Here is a 21,069-nt window from a genome sequence, read left to right on the forward strand (position 1 = left end):
AACGAAAGCGTTACTCTGTGCATACACGCGCGGATCAATACAACTCGATGCGATCGAGTTGACACCCATTCCAAACGGGCGTCCGTAAACTATTTTGACCACACTGCGCTTGAATACAGTGAACTTCACCTGATGAGGTGGGAGCTTTCTCGCCGTACTGTTTAATGCTATAGAAGTTCCCGCAGAAATTACCAGGCGGAACTTTGGCGCCTGTGCGTGAGAGAGCTGCCACTGTGACACTTAAGCCAGCATGGGAATAGCGCATATTACACGGATTTCTATAAACTCGTTTTCTTTGCGAACCGATCGTTTTCAACGAAACTTTGTGTTACAAATTAAACAATTTGCTATCATTATTCATTCGGGCAGAAAGTCACCGCCTTGTTGTGCTTAAAAAACTACATTCGCTTTTAAAGTTAAAACAGATAACGCGCAGTAAAGCAAAGCCACAAGGACGTCTCAATCCATAGACACCAAAATCAGAGAAATCCGTGTATACTAACCATCATTCCCATACTATCTGGACGATCGGAGCGCCATAGTTTCCTCTAGCAGCGTTTCTCTTTAAATTAAGCTCCATAGGCCATACAACACGCTACGTATGCCATCTTGGTCAAGGCTTTTGATGGCTTCTGAACAAACTGGTCGAGTTCGGATGCTGAAAACCATGTGAGGCAATTGCTGGAACCTGTGTCCAAACTACATTTCCTTTTCTGAGGTGTTTCTGTTATCTTTCTGCCTGTACAGGTGCGTCAACAAAACAACCAATCATCAGTCAATCAGTCAACCTACCAATAATTCAACCAGTCTTATGGCCCCCAGTGTAGAAATGCGGAATCATGACCCCCTCCTCCCTATCGATGGTGAACGTTTCTCAATAGACGGTTGAGTTGTCCGCGTTAAAAATAAATCTACATAATGTACATCGCTTGTTACGCTGTAGTTATGGGTATACTGCTGGCTTCACTCAAATGCAGCACGGGTATTACATCCGAATGCAACACTCGTGCTTCCGGTGGACAGTTCGCATTTGTGTTATGTTAGAATGAATGGTTATGAAGACGGTTTTGGATGCGGCAGTCTGAGAGGGAGGAAAAAACAAAATGTCGGAGGCGATTTAGCGGTAAGTGCTAGAGAAATGCGTTAGCAACACTTCGCACCTCTGTGCGGTCCAAGATCTCTTACTTAAGCCGCGTTCACCACATTATGCTACCAATCTGCTACCTACAGATCGGAAGGTCGGGAAGGTGGTCCCACTTCATAAGTCCGGTAGCAAACATTCGCCACTCAACTACCGCCACATTTTCCTCACAAGCATTCCTTGCAAGGTTCTTGAACATATTCTGTACTCACATTTAGCTAAGCACTTACACAATAATTCATTTTTTACAAAAGCACAACATGCTTTCCGAAAAAACTTGTCATGTGAAACCCAACTTCTTTCTTTTACTCACAGCCTTCATCTTATTCTCGACAAAGGTTCTTTCGCAGAGTGTGTTTTCTTTGATTTCGCCAAGGCCTTCGACAAAGTGTGCCATAAATTACTTCTATTTAAACTTAGTAAACTTAATCTTGATCCTCTCCTGTTTGCCTGGCTTGAACATTTTCTCTTTAATCGGTCACAGTATGTTGTGGTAGAAAATCATATGTCCCCATCTAATCCTGTAGACTCTGGTGTGCCCCAAGGATCAGTTATAGGCCCTCTTCTTTTCTTAATTTACATTAACGACTTACCCAATGACGTTTGTTCTAATATTTACCTTTTCGCAGATGACTGTGTTATCCTCCGTGAAATCTCGGACAAATCTGATAATAAATTCTTATAAGACGATATAAACGCTATCTCTAACTGGTGTGACGTATGGTTAATGCACCTTAACGTAAGTAAATGTAGATGTATGCGTGTAACTCGCAGCCATATTCCTCCACCGAACTATTACCTTAATGATACTCCCCTGGAGGTCGTAACCTCGTATAAATACCTAGGCGTCCATATAACCTCGTCACTTTCCTGGTCGTTGCACATCGACAACGTAATTAACAATACTAATCGCATGCTAGGTTATCTTCGCCGAAACTTTTCTTCTGCTCCTACATCATTAAAATTAATTCTGTACAAAACGCTTTTTAGGAGTAAAATGGAGTACGCTTCATCCATCTGGGACCCGCACCTCGAAACCCTTACTCAATCACTCGAACTAATCCAAAACAATGCCGTACGTTTCATTCATAGCAACTACAGCCGTACATCAAGCGTAACTGCCATGAAAAACTCTTTGCTGCTTGCTCCTCTCTCAGCCCGGCGTAAGTGCTTTCGCCTTGCTTTATTTCATAAACTATATTTCCACAATTCGTACCTACTCGGTAATCTAATATCACCTCCTACCTACATTTCCTCTCGCATCGACCATAGCCATAAGGTTGGAATCATTCAGTGCCGCACCAGAACCTGTAACGAATCATTCATTCCTAGGACCTCTCAGGAATGGAACCACCTTCCCGGCGCAGTTGTCGCAATCAAGGACAACTCAAAGTTTCGTTCGGCCTTATCAGACATCATTACTCCCGGATGCAATTAACTAATCATATTTGTTGTTTATTGCTCCTTTGTTTATTTACTTGTGTATGTTTGTTTTTTTACCCACTCCCCTCTGTAATACTTCGGTCTTGAGGGTACAATAAAATAAATAAATAAATAAATTCCAAAGTGTTGTTCAAGAGCGCACTCGACACACGTCCTTCCCCTTCGAGTACCGAAGTGCAACAGTGACGGAGGTCCGGAGCAGACAACTATTAGTTTGATATGACTAATAAAAATTGAGGCCCTCGGTTTTCTTCCCTATTCTTCATGATATATATATATATATATATATATATATATATATATATATATATATATATATATATATATATATATATATATATATATATATATATATATATATATATATATATATATATATATATATATATAATGGAGAAAACGCAAGCTATACACGAGGTATACATGTCGTGGGGGTGATGTGACTATGCACTGCAAGACACAGCGCGCAACGAATGGAATTTTCTGGTTATCCTGCGGTGCGAGGAAACCATCGAGCGCCTGCTGTGTATCTACCTTTGCTACGACGTGCAATGCCTCTCTCTCCGAAAGAAAATTTTTTAACCGACTGGACTGGAGACTGTTCTCCGAGCGCAAGATGCACCGTGGCCCCACATCCGTCACTGACACAAACAGCGGTTGGCGCACCAGAACAGTACTTGGAGTGATCGGTTTGAGAAACCGCTTATAGCGTCCCTGTGCATCCTGCCACGCGCACTCAGCGTTGAATCTCTTCCTCTTTCTATTCCCCCTTTTCCCTTAGCCTCAGTGTAGGGTAGCAAACCGGACGCGCGTCTGGTTGATCTCCCTGTCTTTCCTCTTCTTGCGCGCTCTCTCTCCGTCTCTCTAGCATTCGAATTTGGTGAAATCCTTTCTCACAGAGAATTCCATAGCGTACGAGCTTTCTGTGGATACGGGTCCAGTTTCGGAAGTGGGTGCCCCACCACGTCACGACACGCTGGCTCACCTCCTCTCTGCGGTCGCTGCAGCTGCCACGCGCGAGTGCAGACCGATGACGCGCGTGCAGCTCTCTCGTTTATTATTATTGTTTTTTATGAGCAAAGTCGTCGTAACTACGTATATAGGCTTATTGATTCGCAATGTCAGCGAGGTGCGCTTTGTGACATGACGTCACGATAATGCCGGTGACGTCATATCTGACCTTTCGAGTCTGGTTTACTATCGAACCTTCATATTTGCAGAGTGTCACGTTTTTGCGTGTGATAAAGCGGAGGTGTAGCGTTTCTAATATATGAGGTTTTACGTGCCAAAACCACTTAGGTGTAGCGTTTCTACAAATTCGCACGAAATGCAAATCTGTCAGCACTCCTTTTAAGCGTCATTAGTTTTTACGTTGACGTGAAACGCCTTTAGAAAGCGGCTCGAATGAGGTCACTTATGAAACGGCACCTGATGAAAACTCGTTACTGCGTTATCTCTTACATCGTTGCAAACGTACTACTGCCCATGCGGCTTACTTTGTTGTCCTCGCATAAGAGGAAAGAAGCCATTGCTCGATCATGCATGTGTCGCGCGTGCACACGTCGTTGCGTCACGCATGATGCAATCGGAGCTAAATTTACCCTATATCGCGCGGCGTTCAGAGGGGCGTATAGGTAGGCAGCGTATTTCTCCATTCGAGCAGGAATGGTCGCGTTTGAGAGTGTTTTGCTATGCCACAGTTGGTACAATTTATCAAGTTCGCACATGGTGCTCAACGGGAGTTATAAGGCCTGCAAGTGCGGAATTAGTGCAGCAATTTCACGCTGGCCCGCCCTACGACCCACCTCTGTTCGACACGTACGGTTCAGAACTGGCGTGAAGGGACTCGGTCAGCCAGACAGAGGGACAGCCGACTCCTTGGGCCACGGCAAAAATGTGTCCAAAGTCTCCACAGGGAGCGCAAGCACAGGAATTCCGACCACCTACGAGTGGGCCGGGCTCTAGCGGCATACAGTAACTCTAGTGCAGGGCCGACTCTGGCTCCACCTGCGTGGGGTTTCATTTCCTTATCTCTATACAATGCCCGAACGCCCTCTGGGAAACAAATGACCCCACCACGAATAGGGAGCGAGCAAGATAGCAAAATTAGACGGTAAGACTCCAACTAGCTGTAGCATATATAAGCAAAGCATGTAAGCTTTCTAATGCGTGCATAAATATAGCTTGTGCAGTTGGCTACGCAATTTATGTACCCTGATGCGCATACACCGTCTGCAACACGCAGAAGACATTTCACGTACCCACTGCGGCTGCGTCTCCGATGCAGCCTACCCGATATTTTTGGACAATACTGCGCGTGACCTTATTACCCTTTATTTGTTGTTTTTCGAATGCGGAACTTTATTTATATGCACTTCCGAGTGTTGTGAGCGTACGTCTGCGGTTGCCGCAGTAGGTCCCACTTCGCGCACGTTCGGTCATAGAAAACACGTGACAGTGGCAACGTCCGTTCACCTAACCATCGGCGGAATGCGGTCAATTTGCCAACTGGAGTATCTCGGTATGGCGGGAATGCGTGAAGCTGCATATATGGCTATAGCCCTTCGCACGGAGCAAGTATTTTCGCTTGTTAACACTAACGGGTTTTATGCCGGGGTCCACCATCAACTTCCTGTAACGGATGTGACGTCGGCGCGAACGCGTAAAACGTACTTTCTCTTGAGAGGATGGTACCGCCATCTAGGAGCGGTGAAGCTAAGTACTGAATCATGGCACTAACGAGCGCCGACAGTGAGCGCTTCGGTAGTCTCAGCGCAGTGGGGGCTCCAACGCGGTGTAGCCTGGTGCAGGCGGTGTTGGCCTTCTGCTGAGGCGACGACGCAGTTCCCGCATTTGCTCTCTAAGAAAAATCCCGGGGAAAACGGGAGTAACTGGGCTGTTAGTCCTAAAGAGGGCTTTTTCGTCCCTCGAAGGAATAACTGCATGAATGTGCATGCTGCATGTGTCCAAATTTCGGAGAGTAAGTGTTTAGTCCCTATTAGGAAAGGGAGCAACGGCAGGACAAACGACAACGGTCGTGCGCCTTTGGCTGCAGCGGACCGTGAGTTCACGAAGCAAAAATGCAACCGCTTCTATGCATGAAGAAACGTTTCACTTTCGTGTTCTACCGATTTCTTGGAAGAGGGATTTCTATTTACGCGACAAACAGCAACGCTTCTGAATATGTATTATAAGGTTATGCGCAGCCGCTTTGCCTGATGGACCTTTACATATCGAGAGCGTTGAATACAGTAAAGCATTCCTATGTTAGATATACGATTATAGCAATGGCTGACGTATCGTTCATCGGATCTGATGCCTAGCCTGATACTTATTTGATCTTACGACAAACAAATGATGGAAAGCCCGTAGATGATTAACCTCGGTGGGGCTTCTTCTCTAAGTTCCCATCAGGAGTAAACGTGTCAGAACACTATTGTTCATACTCTAGGCCAATCTGGTACCAACCTAGAACTCGAATTTAGTTTCTCTCTGACATTTTCGCTTCTTCTTTTTTTTTAATCTTAGATTCATGACCCGTAACCACGAAGCTTAAAGCCCAATAGTTACCATTAAAGCGTTAAATTGTTCACCTACTTACTTCAAGTGCGGTCCCCGAGCTCAACGGCAAACTGCAACGAAATTTCAGTTTTGCTGAATTTGTTATGTAAGTGAGTCCTATGTACCATTAAAGCAATCTCGGCAACGCCACATGGCTGGCAATTGCGTAGTTTTCTTGTTCGTAGCCGTTAAACAGAACCTAAGCAGACGACACATGCACCTGGTGGTTGTCGCTATGACGTAAATCCCAGCACGCCGCCTCCAAGATATTTCAGCGCACCACGGGCTGCCGTAAGCGCCACCTTATCTCGGAGGTCATATCGGCGAGCTGCGCGTCACTTCCGTTGATTGGTAGTGGCGTTCTTTCTTTTTTTTTTCTGTTGCAGTGTGAAAAACGGCTATGGTTGTGAGCGTTTCATGGTGCTTCCGTTCGTATTTCAAGCGCCAAATTTTACACGGGGCTCCCTTGTATCCGCACTATCCTTAACTGGGCTTTAGACGTGGTCCAAAAATTCACTGCACTTGGCCTTTTAAACGGTTTTATTATCTTGTTCGAACAGTGCTCGACATCCTGTTTCGCGTGTTTTTTTTTCCTTTTTTTAGCGTTTTCCTCTCTGTCATCTTTCTAACCCCTATCCCCCATCCCCAGTGTAGGGTAGCAAACCGGAGAGTCATATCTGGTTAACCTCCCTGCCTTTCCTCTTCATTCTCTCTCTCTTGACCACAAGCTGGTGAAAGCTCGGCGACCGGACCTTGTCACTCGTCCATTAAAGAAAGGCACCATCTGCCAGATGCCGTCTACCGTTAGCTCAAAAAAAAAGAAAGAAAGAAAGAAAGAAAGAAAGAAAGAAAGAAAGAAAGAAAGAAAGAAAGAAAGAAAGAAAGAAAGAAAGACGTCTAAGCGTAAAAGTGGAGCAGGCAGAAAACCCCGTGCAAGGCTATTACTTCGTAACGCTTCTTGGAGGCGCATGTCGGAGAGTGAAAACGAGCAGGGCAACAGTAGTTCAGCTTTCATGCTCGCGTACCTTCCTAACACACTGCTTCAATCGCTGCTAGTGGCATTTTCTCGGTGCTGTCTAACTGGGCTTCAAATTATATACTATGCCGTTAAGAGTCCATTAGAACGCTTTCAAATTAAGAGGGCATTATGTAGGTTCGCTATGCAATATTAGTTGCTCACGGGCACAACGAAATTATATGCAGAATTTTGCGTCACGTGGAGCAAGTAAAGTGCGCGGTGTATGCCGAGGCAGCTTGCCGTCATTGCCTGCAACCCGCCGCGGTCTCTGCAAGACAACACTTCCATCAGTCGGCGCTCACTGACAGCGTGAAGTTGTCGCGTGCGCATCGCGACGAGAGAGAGACAGCACGGCATCTCGGCGGAACGGAGGCCTGGGAAAGCCACAGCGCGACGCAGCGATCCACGAAGCCGTGTCGGCGCGGCTATATTTAAAGCGCCGACTGCTGGCGAAGGCCGCCGCGCTCGGCGCAGTGCTGAGCGGCGTCTGGGTCACGTGCGCGCCTGACGTCAAGTTTGCTCTGTAGCCAATGAGCGCGGGGCGGCTTGCGCTGACGCAGCCAGCCGGTCTCTCGCCCGGCCGTCCCGTTCCGTGGCTACCGGCTCGCCGGACCAGACGACGCACGGCAACGCTGCAGACGACAGCCGCGCAACGGCGGCCGCTTCTGTCCTGGCCGCTTCTTGTTACGTTGGTTTTTTTGTTGCCCCTGCCGTCACCACGGTTGCACGCGGTCGCGTCTGTCACGTTGTCAAGTGCGGCACCCCTGGACGGTCCTCGCCACTCTGCGTCGAAACGGCGTCGTGGTTTCGTCCTCGTGCTTCGCCGCAGCAGTGCACACGTGCGTGCGTTTTCTCGGTTCGCGGCGGTGTGACTCCACGGGGAATAACGACCCCGGCACATGGCGAACGGTGGTGTGCACTGATCCGCACTCCTGGTGGCTTCGCGCGAGGATTTTAGCCACGGGTCGAGGATACCGGAGCCCGCGAACTGGCCACCATTGAGGGCACCGACGTGCAAGATTCTGGGAGCGACCTCCCGTCGTTCCAGACGTTCAGGTGAGCTCGCACGGCCTGTGCCACCTGCGCGCCCGCTTGGCCGTGTCCTCCGCCGCTGTCTTTCCGTTTTCCTTATTTTTTTCTTTAATTCGATATTGAAGTGGTGTGGTGGATGACAGGGGCATATCTGCATCTGCTGAGTGTGCTTTTTGCTTTCCACGAACAAGCCTTTTAATCAGGAGTGTGAATATGTCTACATACTATGCTCATTGTACACAATCCTGAAGCGCGATGGGTTCTTGACCCCCCCCCCTCTCCAAAAAATACGCAAGAAAAAAAATATATATGCACAGTGCGCGTCAAAACGGACTCTCTACAGCTTATATAAGCTTATATAGCTTGTATCTCTACACTTCATATCAAATTATGTCGCAACTAATATGACTACTTTTAAAAGTTTGGTCAGAGAGTGCTATACCTTCGCAGGAGTCACTTAGAAAAAATACATTTGTAGCCCTACGGCCGCCACCTCACCACTTTAACTTCATTGTAATGATTTGTTTGGAACTCTTAGTTGGTTATCGCGTTGACATCCATGTGGGATATCGCGTCTTTATTTAGTGTCATTACTGAATAAGCGGTCCTAACGTCAGTCTTGCAGCAGTAGCTCCCAAATTTTTACGAGAACTTAGTGACACCACGCACAGCTTGAGGAGGAGCCTTTTCCAGCGCGTCCGTCATAGGGCTCACAAATTTCAGCGGCTAACTTTGTCGTTACTAATGTTTCGCAACCTTATAATCTTATAAGGTTCCATCCAGGGGGGCACACACGTAGAGTGACCTCGTCGCTGATGCGTCGTATTGAAACGTCGTGCTTTCATGGTAGCATGCCCACAAATGTCCATCAGTTCACCATAGAAAGGCACAGCCACCATATATGATGTTGCCCGAACAATGAAGACAGATTTATGTAGGCCTCGCTATAACAAATAAAAGCTCTCAGGAGCAAACAACCAATGGCTTCCAAGGAAGACAGACTGCGCCAGCACCCCCAAAACTCGCCAGCCTGAAATCAGTACCGTCCGCAAGGGTGCCGAAAATGCGCTTAAACGGTCCTGTTGTTAAATATGATGGTGACTAGGTTCATGCACGACAGAGTGCACAACGCAGCAAACATCAAATGGCGAAGCATCAAATCCACCGTTACAATTGGGCCCCCGCTGTAGCGTCGTCTCTCGTGGATTCGGCGAGAGAATCGCGCTTGTACGGAGAGCGACGGGCGCTGAAATCCGAAACGTCGTCGTTGGGGTCGCCGCCGCCGCTCGCGCTCGAACGTGCCGCTTGTGAGCGAAGCCGACTACCAGGAGTCGAAAGCGCTTCGCAGCTTTATTTCGAAAGTTCGTCGATGCGGTCGTAGCGAAATCCACTTTTCCACTGCTTAAATCGATTGCCCTTTCTTATCCTTGACGACAAATCAATTGGACAAAACGAAAAATGTTTCATGCGACAGCTGGACGAGGTCATTTTTGTGCTTGTGCACGATTACGTACATAGGGTACTTGTAACAGCCGTTCAACATTTTTACAATATTTACCCAAGTGTAACTATTTATCTGTCACCGTAAACAGAACCTTACAGACGCACTAACACTCGGACGAGATGTCCCAGTGCACTAAAGCAGACAAATTATGAATTGAGAGCTTGTCCCAAAACATGTTCTAAGCAACTACTTCGAGTTGCTCAGAGAGTTCTTCCACTTCGTTTCGATATTTTTTTTTACTTTTGCTATCTGTAGCAAAAAGTCGTTTTACCGTTTGGGCTTGTGCGGTTGGCTGCGGTATCAATTAAAAAAAAAAAAGAAGAGAAGAATGCACATCCCACATAGGGCTCCGGGCCGTGTTCTGTTTCTAGTCTACTGACGGTTGTAGCTCAATTAGTTTCACCCCGTATAATTAGTGCCCCGTGTGTTCGAGCTGGTCAGTATAATCCTTTAATTCATTAAATGACTTACCGGGCTTTACGTGACACGACCACGACATGATTGCGAAGCACGCCGGGGAGGGGGGGACTCCAGATTAATTTTGACAAACTGGGATTCTTCTTCACCATGCGCCCAATCACACTACACGGGCGGGGTATTTTTTTGCATTATGACGTTATAAATGCAATGATTATACGCGTGTGCACAGACATTGGTCTCGAGGTACTTGGTAGCAGTTTGAATGCCTGGCAGTTTCGAAAGATAAGGCATAACGACCAACGTCACAAGCGGGAACCATGATGATTAGCGAAATCCACGAAATTATGGCTCCCATGCTGTCTGAAGGATCGCAGCATGTGGGGAACTCTACGTTTTCCATTTCGCAATGTTATATATATATATATATATATATATATATATATATATATATATATATATATATATACAAATAGAGCGGCGACGATTCTTTCCCTCTTTTATCTGCCGCGGTCAACTGTGCCCCGCAGGAATCCGCGTAGCGGGGCCCCGAATTCGGAGCACCCGTGCCCATTCTCTTCCCGAGTATCGCGGAGTTCTCGCCAGGGGAAGCCGTGGCGCGTGCCCGTGCGGCGACTATGTTACTAGCGGACGCGAGCATACCGCGTCTCGGCTAGAGTAGAGCGGGTGATGCCAAAACGTAGGACGTTTGGGCTAACACCGCACCTATGCGATGGCGGCTTTGGCGCTTGTTAGCCTGACGGCCGACGCCGCGATGGCGGTAGTAAACTTAATATACACAACCTCACCGCTTCTGATGCCTCACTGTATAGAGCGTCTTCTTTCCTACTTCATCCGCCAACACCGCCGCTTCATCTTTTCCTCTCTTCTTTCGTTTTTTTTTCGGTGTCTGTGTGCGCGCGTGCGTGCGTGTCTGTGCGTGTGTGTGTGTGTGTGTGTGTGTGTGTGTGTGTGTGTGTGTGTGTGTGTGTGTTAGCTGTTAGCGACGTTAGCCGCCGGGTGCACACGATGTTGCATCATTGTTATCTTTATTATATGAGCTGCATTGGCGACGCAATCATTACTTAAAGGAGGTGTTCATTTATTTATTTGTTTAGGTAATTTATGTTTTCTGACTGATAATTAATACAGTCAATATGGAAATAAACAAACTATAGACAACCGGTCGGCACCAACTGCAATCTTCACTTGCAAAATTATAAATTATTTGTCATGTACATCGGAGAACTTTCCTTCGGCCCAAAACAACCGCAGCATATCTCTAGAGCTAAGGAAAAGCTCTGGTTTGGAGCAACACTGGAAACTTTCTGCAATGACTGGCAACGTTCGCGTCCTCGGACGCTGCGAATCCTTTCGTAGAACTGGCTTACCACCCACAGGTTCAATTTGTGTTCGCGTCGAAAGCTATATGTGATGTGCGAGCTGCCGCATCGTTTGCAATGCACGCGAGCGCTCATCGTAGCCTCATTACGGGCAGAATTTACGCGCCCCTGCCGACAGCCAGCAGGCGAAAGAGTCAAGCTGCACAAAAATAATAACGAGACGGGATTCGCAGTTCCTTGCGCAGCCCGGCGCGATCGCCATCTCGCCGGTGGTTTGCGAAGAGAGTGTCCGACGTCGGTGATAAAAAAGCGGCCGCAAATCGGCTGCGATCCCCGCGCGACCTTGACGCGAGTTTCAAGGTCCGACGCTGTCGATCGAACATCTCGACGAGCCTTCCGCGATCGAACTCGCGTCGCAGGCAGCCCTTTATGTCTTTTGCATTTTTTTCGGTCGCGGCCTTCCATGTGCGTCGGATTCCCCGCGGGGCTTGTCTCTTGTGCGTGCACGGGCAATAAAGCGCGCTCTGACGCCGCTGAACGCTATTACGAGTTTCCGCCGCCGAGCGTGTAGGCAGTTATTTGAACGAGGCAAGCGAAAGCGTGCAATCGCCGCAATGCTGTGGCTCTAGGTCGTCCATTATAACGGCTGCGCTAAGGTCAAGCCGCCAGATCGTCATCCGCCGAGGGGAAGAGGTTTCCTTCTCTCAGTAGTTGTTTGTTTCTTTTTTATTTGGCCTGTGGTATATTTATTATTATTATTTATTTCGCCTACGCTATAGCGCTATATCCTATTCCATGTAGGTAAATCACTCCGGCAGAGCGCCTGACAACGATGCAATGAGCTTGTCCCCGGAAGAAAGCGGTTTTTCTTTCACGTTTACAAAGTTTCGTTTTCGACATTTATGAAATTGCGTGCTTTGTAGCGCCCCGCTGCAGTCAGGCAAATGGAATTACTGCTCTTTTTGTGTGTTTGAACGTCTTCCACCTTACGTCGCTCAGAAGGACTTAACTAGGATCTGATTCGGAGTACCACGTGTTTATAAACACGCAGCTCCCGATATATATTCTACAGCTTTCTCTATATGAGAACGGTATTTTCGACATTCTCAGCCTCCACCCTTTCCCGCGCCTTCGCCTTCGAAATTGTTACGCAACGTTCTGAGTGGCACCCACATGTGTCGCGGAATATACGGCCGAGAAAATGACCGCTAAGTGGAAGCGTTCCTTGTCACGTGCCTATGCGACCCTGCTCACCGTTTTGAATGCGAGGCACGCACGGTTGGTTGTTCCCCAAGTGACGCTCACGCGGCTCCAGCACATGCGCCGCGTGGCGGCGCGTCCCAAAACTAGGTAGAAACGGGGAGGGGGAGCTGCGCGCGCTTGTGTCGCGCGTGTGTAATCGCCTGATCCTCGTGTCAGTGCGAGAACGTGGTGCGCATTAAAGAGCGTGCTCTTAAAGGCCCCTCTCTCCCTGATTGCTCCCTTCTCCTCGCTTCGTTGCCTCCTAGTTTTTTTCCCTCCTCCTCTCAACCTCTCGTTCGCTTCTTTCGTGCACATTCAGTGCTGAGGCGAGAGAGAGAGCCTATTAGGCGTTTTGTTCTCCTAATGACTGCGCACTGGGCGGAGCAGATGGGTGTCGCATATGCGTATACAGCGGGAGAGAGAGAAAGAGAAATGTCAATCTAGAAAAAAGAACGCGCAGGAACGATATTTACAGGAGTAAACCGCGAGAAAAATAAAGAAAGCGCGCGTCGCAAATGACGCTCGGTGAAATGGCCACCGCGCGTATTCGTATACGAGGCCGTGGCCAAAGCGAACGCGCTTGTGCGGCGAACGTTTGCGCGTCCCGTGGTGCGCGGTGGGACAGAAAAAGCAAAAAAAAAGCAACAAAAAAGACAACTTATCCTGTTGTGCACCGGGCACCCGAGGTCGCATCCACGGAACGCGACGGGAGGACTGGCCACGTGGCTTCTCGAAGATATTTCATCTCGTGACGAGAACTCGGCCCTTCCCTGACGCGATCGGCGACACGGCTCCGTGGTGGTGGTACAAACTTTATTTAGTGAAGGCCAAAAAAGAAAGGAAATTAAGATGCCGTGGCGGCTCGGATCGCGAGGCGCTCGTTCGTCCGCGCATGCGTGTACTGCAACTCCCGTGTGGAAAGGCGTTCCCGCTGTGGTGTGCGCACCCGGCGGAATTCGACGGAAGACTCCTTCGACGGAGTTCTTCCTGCGACGTGTCGTACGCCGAACCACGCGCGCGCGCGCTCTTCGCAACGCCCAGCGGTCACGTGCCTCGCGGACAAAAACTGCGGCCGGTTGCAGCGCTGCAGTCGCTGCGCACGTTTTACGTTCAACGCGTGGCGAGAACCCTCCGCCTGCCAGCAGCCTGCGAACGTTGAGCGAAAGTGACACCGGCAAAGCTCTCTCCTCTGTTGCAGCAACGCTATATACACGTGTCGAGCGCAGTCAGCCTGTCTTTTTTTTTAATTTCTTTCTTTCTCGCTCTCTCGATTTACTTGTCAACTGCGCACGAATTATAACACTGTTTTTCTTCATTGCCTGTAGCTTTCTCGTTTCTTTTTTCTTAGCTGCCTGCCTGATCACTGGTTCGTTTTACCGCTCACCCATGTTCCTGGCCCCAGCGCCTCTGTATAGTTACGCCCAGACGACTCAGTGCATGCTATAGGTGCATGTATAGACATACTACGCTCTCCACGCTGACTTACTTGCCCCCTACTGATCGATACCAGAAATAAGCTGCTATGTGGGTAGGACTGATCGGGGTAGCTCCGGTCTCTACACAGCCTGCTTTGCGCGATTTACGTTATAATTCGGCACTTATAGCACTGACCGAGGGATACACTACAATTAAATGCTTGATGGGCAATTTGTCGTCCAGCTTTGCGGTTGACGGATTATTCCTACAACAATAATTTCTTCAGTCGACCTAGTCGGTTATGCACTTGTACCAACGAGGCTAAGTTTCTGCGGTTGAAATTCTCCTTGCAGTGAGCTGTCTCGGTGTTCAGATTACCCGCGCTATAATATGGCGAGCTGTTTTTTAACGTGTATCTCAGTCGGAAGTCTATAGATATCTTTCTCGGAATACAGCTATGTGCATACGAAGTGCTACTGTTTGGAATAGAACTATACCGCGAGTGGATTGCCGTGTTGTCTGCTGAAATTTGAATTCGCACATTTATATTCTCCGTAAAGCGTTTGGATGGTTTGTAATAAGATTCATGCGGTTTCCAACCTTAGCCCATGAGCGGAAGTCGCGTGTTCCCTCGGGCACAGGCAATTCGCAGCCTAAGATGTCGCATGTTCCCATGCGCCTCGGTCGGCGGTCGCTTGTGGCGTACGTCCGAGGTTTTTTCTGCGTCAAGTGAAGTGGATAATGTATGCTGCCCTGACCCCGACACGCAGTGGCGGTCATAAACAAGCCTCTCCCCTAGTCAGATGGAGCTGGAACCCGAAGACACGCGAAAAACGATGGGAAGCTCGCAGAGGCAAAGAAACAAGAGAAGTATATGCGGCCAGCGGTAGGATCAGCGCGGCGAACGTCAGCGACGACGCTGTGGTCTGTTGGGTGCATGCGGGCGGAGGAGAGGTCATTTGCATGACCGCGCTTTTCTTTCCTCAAGATACCCACCGGCCCGAGACCGAAGGAACGTTAGCTGAAACAAAAGAGAAACAACAAGAAACGAGCGCGGAGCAAAGCCGCTCCTCGCCGTTTCTCTCGGCGATAGAATCTCGCGGGCCTAAATAAGGGAAGGAGAAGGGGGGGGATTCGCGTGCGGCAACGCGGCGTCCGCGAAGTAGCGTTGGCGAGGCCCGGGAGCCTTGTTTGCGCCGCTGTTTAACGTCCACGTGCGACGACGGCCGAGAAACAAGAGAACCAAAATCCCGCAGGGTCGCGGGGCGCTGCATAGCGGGCTCCGCACGCCGGCCCGCGCGAAATCCGTTCAGAGATCGCCGCCCGCTGCGGCGTTTATCCGCACAAGTGCAGAAGGATTAGCCGAGGCTGCTTTTGTTTTCTTTGCTGTCTCCCCCGTCGCCTGGTGTTTGTGTCGTCTGCTAAGGCGCCCCAGCAGACGGCTCGCCGTCCCCGCGCGTCGTCTGCTGAGGAAGGAAAGACGTGTCGTCTGCTTCGTCTTGGAGGCGTTCGCGTGCTTGCCTGCGGGGTGCTGAGGCGCGCGGGGCCATCGGCACTTTCGCTCAGTTCCCGCGCCACCTCTCCTTCTTTCAATTTTATTTTTGGTCTTGCGTGTTCCTTGCCCCGCGACGTTGTTGTAAAGCGCGTTTCTCGCACCGCGTGCTTCGCTTTCTTTTCCTCCAGCGTTTGGAGCGAGGCTCGGTGACATCCTCCTCCGGCTTTCGCGCGCCGTTGTTTCGCGGCCTACCGGGGACGTCGCCGCGCGCGCGCGTGCGACTTCGCCTCCGGTGCTGTTGTTGCGTTCGTCGGCGCCTTCTTCTAACGGGTCTCTTGCTCGCTCTCTCTTAATCCCCGCCTCTCGCCCGTAGTTCTTGGGCACCGCCACACTCTCTCCCCTTCTCTGCTGTTCGATTCGTTCCGTGTTTGTTTTCGTCCCTTGGGGTAGCTGTCCGTGCAGTTTCCTCTCGTCGGCGCGTTCTTTGCTCCCCGCCCCTCCCAGAACTTCCCATTTTCGTCCATCCTGTGGTGGAATCCGTCATTGCCACGCCTCGAGAACTTATCTCACGGTGACACTACATTTGTTTTGCGGCTCGTATTACTGACCTGACGCTCTCGTTTTGATCCTAGTTCTGCAACGCGACATAGTGCTCGTATAGTACTTACGACGACTGCATGTGCAAAATCTACGATCTATGCTTGGTGAGCGACAGCAATCGCTTGAATGCTATATTCTGCCGCTAAGCTGCTCGAGGTCACGGGATGGACTCTCAGCGCCCAGCTGCTCAATACTGGAGTCGGTCCTTCCCCTTTTTCTGCTGTGTCGTCCCGGTAGCCCGTGTGTGACATCGGTACACTAAACCTCATTTGTACCTGGAAAGCCAACTCACTTTCTGCGTTACTTTCTTCCTGGAACGAATGTAGACATCGCCTATTGTAGATATTGATGTGGACATAAAGGAAACGTGGCGCTGTGATTGTAGCTTGCGCCCTTTGTTGTCTAGTAATCTAATCTGTCAGCGCTAGCAGTCATCGCTACATTGTCAGCTACCGCCGTTGTCACGCTTGTGAGTTTTATCTGAATCGAGTGTGCCTCGGAAGATAACGAATTCCGCGAACAACTCTTAGCGACAGAAGTAACTGGTGTTCTCGAGTCGAGGTCACTGCCGCTTTCGCCGATAAGCCACAAGCGAAGCCGCTGGAATGTTGTAACTTGTTGTGCACCAATATACGCACTACGCGTATGTCGAAGCCACCAAATGTGTGCTTTTGATTTCCTTTTGTTTTACTTTCAGCATGGGAACCTCATTGTGAGTGCACGCGAGGGCCTCTCTCTCTCTCTTCTCAGTTATCATGAGCTAAACTTAGAAAAGATAGAAACACTGGGGCAACTGTGCCACTTGTTACACTGCCCAGCCGCAGTCGCAAAGATGACGTGTCCACGGGTTTTCTGAACCGATCAGTTTCGTGGCTGGCGCTTCGCTTTCGGGTGACGTGACTTCTAGCGGGGCGCCTTACGTACGGGCCGACAGGAATCCTGCCCTCTAGTTCGGTCATTCTTCGGCCACCACGAGTGACGTTTCCGAAACTGATCGCTCCGGTATACACGCCGCGCGCGTGATTGCAGCGAGCGTCCAACCCACGAAGCGACCACCTTCCTTTAGATCGAAGTTCGGAGAATGCGCTTGAAGTCAGCGCTAATTTCTTTTTTCTGACTATTTTTCACCGTCTATGGAGAAGGTCGCACGCTGTCGCCGAGGCCCGCAGTTCCCGCGTGTAAACACGCAAAGCCCTCGGAGCCTCCTTCCGAGAGAGGCGACGCTCTTTGGCGAGTCCACGGACCTGCGCGTGCACTCGAAGCCCCCTTCGGGCCTCGGTCGACCCTGGCCCCGTTGATTCAGTCGTTGGGCCGGCGGCCTCTCGAGCGCGAGCCGTGGTTCCCCGCGACCGCGTCGAAGCTCGTGCGCGCGCGCGAAGTGACCTCGATGCGCGCGGTTCGGGCAGCAGCCGACCGCGCGGCCTCCAGTCAGTTGGCGTCGGGCAGCGGCCAATTGGCGTTTATTTTTTTATTTTTTGCGAGCCCTCGCAACAAACACGGGGAAAAAAATAAAGTTTATTCAATCTCTCGTTAATCCGTATATGCTGTACATGAATGCTAGCTTCCGTTCCTGTAACAGCTATGTAGTATAGCGATATGGTTTATTTCTTTCGGGAGCGTCGTCTGTTCCGCTTTTCGCATCCGCTGAATGAACACTACCGAGGCGGCCGTTTCTCCGTTGCGTATGCTGCTTAGAATTAATAGAAATTGTCACTTTTTTCGCGGTTTCGTAACTGTGCTAGTTTCGCGAACACCTACAGCGACACTTTCACGATTATCGCCACGTCGGTGGCTGTTCACATTTGACGGCGCTGCGATTTGGCCGCACGCGCATCGTCGCGTTCTCATTCTGGTCGAGCGCAAGGATGAATCCGTCCGACAGCTTCCACACCCGAGTACACACTTGCACGTGCAACTTCCCAGCGGCTCTATATATATCGTTCCCCGAAGGAGCGAGTCACCTGACGACGCGCCTCTCTACGGAAATTCACCTGCGTTTAATCGAGGGCTGCGAGGGCTGACGCAGCATTGTTATCCCAGGGGGGAGCTACACGGTCGGTAACCACTGGCTGATTGCAAAGCTGGATTGAGCTCGAAACCTTGCAGCAGTGGTCGTACAGAAATGCAAACGGCTGTTGGTGCGCTGCAGCCAGAGAAGGACTATAGACACCGCTAGATGACGACTTTGCGCGCATCAGCGTGATTTACAACTGTTTACTAATACTGACCTTGTCGTCGGCTGCCTGCTATCGCTTAGCAATGCAAGACGGCAGTGGTTACGACGGCACGGAATGTGTACGGGGTGTGCTGGCTGCCGCTTATAGGTGTCATTATGGGTACGACTAGTTCTCGCACTTAAAAAACGGGGCTCTGGTCGTCGTGAGCCTGTCTTGTCCGGCTTTCTCAACATTGACAGTTAAGCGCAGTGTCGATAAAGCGGCTCAAATGCAGGCGACCATAAGCTCTTCTCTGAAGTGCTTTGGCGTCTTTTACACTACAGAACAGTCGTAACTCACGCGTATTCGCAAGTCAAAAAGAAAAAGAAGAAAAAAGCTCCAATTCCGCGTCAAACATTGAAACTTAATGAAACATGCCTGACAGACACGTAGACTGGAGAGTCGGAACGTACAGTCGCAGAGCAGCGAATTCGTCCAAAGCTTTGCTCCATCCGCTTTTTTTACCATTAAAGATATGTGGCCTATAATCTACGTAACCAACAGGCACGCCTTTCAGGGCTTGCCCAGGAGGCACGTTTGTCAGTGTTCATATATTCCTGAAGCTGCTCTGTAACAGCCAGCTGGCCGCGGTATCTGTAAAACTGTTGCTGCTGCCGCGTGGGGGAGGGGGGTGAGGGGGGGGGGGGAGGTGCGCTGCCAACTGTGCCAGCCTCGATTGCTTCCACGGCTCAGCGACGGGGCCCAGCCCGTGGTGCCCCCTCCTGCTCTCTCTCTCTCTCGTGCGGCCGCGTGTGTGTGTGTGTACACAGCCTCGCAGATGCGAGCTTATCGCCACACATGCCGTCCCTATAGTGGCAAACACGCCCGCCGCGTATACGTGCAGCATGCAATATTCGCGAGGTGCGCGCTTAGCGCAGCTTGGGTTATGTCAGCCTGCACTGCTGGTTTGTCAAGAACAAAAAAAGAAAGAAAAAAATAGCCGTAATATAGGAACAACACACGAGTAGGAAGGGCACGTCCTTCGCCGCCGCATCTCGCACGCAGTTGCGTTGCCTGTCTGCTTGCGTCACTGCGCCAGGAGGGGGATCCTCGCGATGAGCTACGACTGTAACGCAGGGCGCTGCTACGGGGAGGCGACTGTGGAACTGAGGAACGTTACGAAACAAGACAAAAAAGGAAACGATGAAACAGCTGTTGCGAGTTGGCGCCCGTTGTGCGCGTTACGGGCCCGCCTCTGTATTGCTGTACGGGTGGCAGAACGAGGCGGCGAACCGGAGGGGTAAAAAGCGCGCGGAAAGGCAGATCCCGTTGGCGTTGTTATTCCGAAATGCCTCGATTGTAGCGGCGAGCGCAGTCTAAAATCGTGCCAACCCTGACGGCGAATCGGCCCGACGTCATGAAGACCAGCGAGCTGCCTCTTCCCCGCATGAGGTCGCTCGCTGCATAGGCGGTCTATGCGTCGTTTATTGATTGATTGATTGATTGATTGATTGATTGATTGATTGATTGATTGATTGATTGATTGATTGATTGATTGATTGATTGAAGCAGTCGAAGATGTCTCGTCAACAAACATATCGCTGGCTTCTTCAGAGCGCCAAATTGTTTTGTGGATTAGAAGAATGACGTGAGGTGACGTGAATCCTTACATTTATAAAGCAGTTCCCTACGAGGCGCAGTCTACGATTTCGCATAGACTGTGTTTTCGACTTGTCGTCCAAGGACGATACCTGGTCATTTCAGGCCTCAGGAGGTCACTTTCCCTGCCTCTTTATACTATTTCGAGCTTATAAATCCGCAACACGCATTACGTGGCCTCCTCTGTCTCCTTTAAGAAGTGTTTAGCTGTAGTGCTACCGGTTTTTGTCTATAAAGTACCATGGGCGCTCTCGGCTTTACACGGTAGATCGACCGATGTGGCCCCGTTGGCGCAGACAGAACAAGTATAGGGAGCACACCTTCATGTGAAAGGGCGGCCGCAGAGCGCTTCCTTTCTAAAGGAGCAGTTGGCGGTGCTACAGAAAGGAGTCTCGACACACTTAATAACATCCTGCATACAGCAGATTCTACGGACTGGACGCTTTTTTTTTTCTTTCTCGTCAGTGTTTCACATCGCTCGACTACGGTCCGAGAGACCCGATATATTGCGTGCTTTTGTCGGAGGGATAGAGTCGGACATTTGCCCCGTGCGTGATTCGTTCTGGAACTTGTAGATAGCTTATCGTGCATTGTCACAGTAGGTGTAGGTGCGCCCTGTGCCCTTTGGTCACGCACATAGACCCCATCGTATTAACTCTGAGGTTCATGGTGCAGTTACCCGGCCGAACGCGTTTCCGTATCGGCCTTTGTAACTTGCACTTGCGAGTTTTGGGTATCTTTCCGATCCGATTGGCGTCCTTGCGCGTTGTTCTTTGCCGCCTCGATTGTTGCCGCGAGCGCGATCTGACATCGTTGACATGCACGGCGAACTGTGTACGACTGTACGCCTCTCTACGAGAGTTTCTTTCGCCACGCGAAACATTCGAAAACGACATTTAACAGCTTTAGGGCATATCTGGTGACGCCGAAAAGCGTATTCGAGCTTTCATTTCTTTTTTTTTTTTTTCGCGGCTGTCGCACTCCGAAAACGTTTGTGACCGGATGCGCGCTGCAAAGCAACATGGGTCGCGTTTCCCGCCAC

The 21,069-nt window shown here is 50.0% G+C and overlaps 1 protein-coding gene across 3 annotated transcripts in view; it reads left to right on the top strand.

Moving 5' to 3' along the window:
* LOC135905337 (ETS homologous factor-like) overlaps positions 1–21,069 on the top strand; it is a 477,295-nt gene that overhangs the window by 337,129 nt on the left and 119,097 nt on the right. The window lies entirely within an intron of this gene.

This window comes from Dermacentor albipictus, chromosome 3, assembly GCF_038994185.2.
Source record: "Dermacentor albipictus isolate Rhodes 1998 colony chromosome 3, USDA_Dalb.pri_finalv2, whole genome shotgun sequence".
NCBI lineage: Eukaryota > Metazoa > Arthropoda > Arachnida > Ixodida > Ixodidae > Dermacentor > Dermacentor albipictus.